At 35.9% G+C, this 3,211-nt stretch overlaps 1 pseudogene across 1 annotated transcript; it reads left to right on the top strand.

Moving 5' to 3' along the window:
- The first annotated feature begins 206 nt into the window (after window positions 1-206).
- LOC149142726 (stem-specific protein TSJT1 pseudogene) lies at window positions 207-2,231 on the top strand (annotated as a pseudogene). Its single transcript, XR_016265099.1, has 2 exons — window positions 207-413; window positions 2,088-2,231. The product of XR_016265099.1 is annotated as a stem-specific protein TSJT1 pseudogene (transcript).
- Window positions 2,232-3,211: the final 980 nt, after the last annotated feature.

Here is a 3,211-nt window from a genome sequence, read left to right as displayed (position 1 = left end):
CGCCACCCAGGTACACTGGACTAACACACCATACCCAAAAAAATGTCATTTGTTATTGAAGTATCAGGTTTGTTCGGCTGTTTAAATTTCCTCAGTCATATTAACCGCCAGTTTGGAGCCATTAAAACCCTGAATCATTTGTAAAAGTTCAACAGTTTGCAAAATTGCGAATGTCAGTTTTGGATTAGTTATGGATAAAGTGCATATTCGAGGGCATCATGGATAACATAGCGGTGTTGAGGCAACGATATGGTCTGAACAAAAGTGCAAATGAAGTGGCTATTGTCATAGAAGCGTATCGGACTCTCAGAGATCGGGGCCCCTACCCTGCAGATCAGGTCGTCAGAGATCTCTCTGGAAAGTTTGCCTTCGTTCTTTACGACTCCACCTCCCAAGCTTTCTTCACAGCAGTGGTACGCTTGTCGTTGTTATCCCTTCATTTCCTTTTTTTGGTGCGGGGGGGGGGGCGGGTTGAGATTTTCCATTAAAATATCTAAGATAAACCCTTAATTTTTTCTTTTTGACCTGCTACATGCACATTTCCCTCTATCCTTCCTGTTACATTTCCCTCTATAATAAATAAAATAGAGGCTTCCCAATATTTTTCTTATCCATCTCTGGAATTTTAGTACTCTTTTCATCGAAATCATATTTCCTGGCCGCGCAATTGACAGGGGGGGAATTTAAGCCCTGCCTCTTTTATTTAATCCACAGGTTTACCATTTCACTAGTATAGACAGGTGGATCTGCTGACCCTACAAACTCCTTCCCATTTCTTCTCTTTTTTGGATTAGCCTTACATTCTTAGATGAGTTATGATGAGATCCTTTTGAAAGGAAGATTTAGCAAATTCAAATTATAAGCCTTGAGAAAAATCTGTGCCATAACTTTAGCTTTAAAATTAACTTGTGGCTTAATGGAAATGTAGAGATTTTTCCAGTCAAGTGGCGGTCTTTTGGCGAATTTGCCACATACAGGTTTCAGGATCCATCCTAACTGGCAATGGTTTGATAACAGCAACATATTTGCAGTATACATTAATCTGGTTTATGGATATAATGACTAGAACTCAGTGACTCTTCTAACGTGAATATACTCTGAAATGAAGTAGATAATAGATCCTTTTTAAAACTAGAAGTAGAAGTACATGCCTACTCTTTTAATATATATACTGCATCTTTTTCTTTTTTCTGTTGTAAGGCACTTACTATCCTTTTGTGGTGTAAGACAGTTACTATTTTGGAAAATTTACAAGATAGACCTGTCAAATTCATGACTTTCATTAAGGTCACGGATGAAAGAAGGTGTCCCATCATTACAAATTGCTATCCATACCCTAGCCATATAGCTACAAGTCCCAAAAGCTAAAACTAACCTGGCCTACCTTACTGATCATAGTTGAGAAACACAGCAGAGTTGGCCATCCAAGAGAAACCCTGTAATATAAAGAATATCTACATTGTTACTCTTGTTAAAGCCATTGTTAAGATATAGGCTTCAATTATTAGGACTGTACATAGAAAAGGATGATCGGATTATTCTACTGAACTTGATGATATGGTAACATAGTGATTCAAGTCAACATACTGACTCAACTCAGATCTTAGTCGTTCAACCTGACTTTCTGCTTTAATGGACTCCTCAAAGTTCGGGGATCTGGTGTTAACTCTGGGGAGATTGTTTTTGACTTGCCAGTTTAATATATGGGACATGATATAGGAGTTTGGCTCGTGAAAATACCTTTTTGCTAAAAGCATTTAAAATTCTTACATGATGGTTGGTATTCCTTTGCAAATGTATGGAAAAATTTTCCCAGGTCCTGCAACACTCCTATTTTGCTTACAATATTTAAGCATGAGTTATTTGCCAATGGATTTGTTCTCCTTTGTTTGGCTAGAGAGGTAAGGGGAAAATAGTTATTCAAAATCACGTGGCCAATGAACACCTTTTTCCCAGAGAAGTCTGTTCATACATCAGATTTCCATAGACCCCAAAAATGTTGCACTGAGTATTTATTTGAATAAAATCTTTCCTTAGAAATTGTGGATTTCCTGGCATTCTGACTCGGACACTATTTTTATTTCCAGGATGCCGATGGTTCAGTGCCTTTCTTTTGGGGCACTGCAGCTGATGGTTGCCTTGTCCTATCTGATGATCCACATGTCCTCAAAGAGGGATGTGGAAAATCTTTTGCTCCTTTTCCCCGAGGTAATATTCCACTGCTAAATTAGACCTTATCTATTCTCTGACTGTTTCACACATCAAGCATAGTGATCTAATTTTTGTCTCTTATTTACACTGATGTTGCATTTGGCCCTGCGGGTTGATTTTTCTCTACATCAGGTGGCTTGCAGAGTTTTGAACATCCTCTGAATAAGCTGATGCCAATGCCTCGTGTTGATAGTAAGGGGCAGATGTGTGGGGCAAACTTCAAAGTAGATGTGTTTTCCAAGAGGCAGACTAGCATGCCTAGAGTGGGTAGTGAGGCCAATTGGGCAAAGGAATTTTGATATGAGCCAGGCCAATTGAGCTAATGAATCCTGATAAGAACAATTTGATATTTAGAAATATCATTTTGTTTTTTATTTGATATGTATTATTTTCATAATCAATACTGATGAAGCTGAAAAGTGAGTCAGTTTTGCAATGTAAAGGTGATTTCAAAGGTTGTTACTGGCTTGTACAATTTTGCTATCTGCAAAGTTAGTTACTCCAACCTTTCTGATTACTATATATCGTTGACTATAACAACCCTTGAAACTAAGGTAAATAAGACATGGGTAGAAGCTGCTTGCTAAGAATAGCACATTCAATTGCTTAAATGGCTGCGAGAAAACTCTGAAAAGGAGCAGCTTTATTTCAATAACATACCAAACATCATAAAGAAATGATGTAAGTGGCTTTTGTAATAGTCCATTACCATCTATTTGGTAGTCTTTTAAACATTCAATTTTTTTTTTTAATATATGAAACATATGTGTTATCATTTATTTGGGCTTTAAATATATATATGAATGTTAAAAGCATCATCTGAAGAATTTTTAATGATTTTTTTTTATTAATTATAAATTATTTTTTAATATATTTTAAAATGTGAAAATTTAATATAGCTAAAGCTGGTTAATTTAGTTTAGTTTTTCTTAGTTCATTTAAAATGATATATTATTTAAAGTTGTGTTTCCTTTATATTTAAAATGATACATTATTTTTA

Source organism: Pinus tabuliformis, chromosome X, assembly GCF_031772625.1.
Source record: "Pinus tabuliformis cultivar Carrire ecotype Pingquan chromosome X, CPIR1, whole genome shotgun sequence".
In the NCBI taxonomy this organism is placed as follows: Eukaryota; Viridiplantae; Streptophyta; class Pinopsida; order Pinales; family Pinaceae; genus Pinus; species Pinus tabuliformis.
The sequence above is the reverse complement of the archived record's forward strand: the minus strand, read 5'-3'. Positions and strand labels throughout refer to the sequence as shown.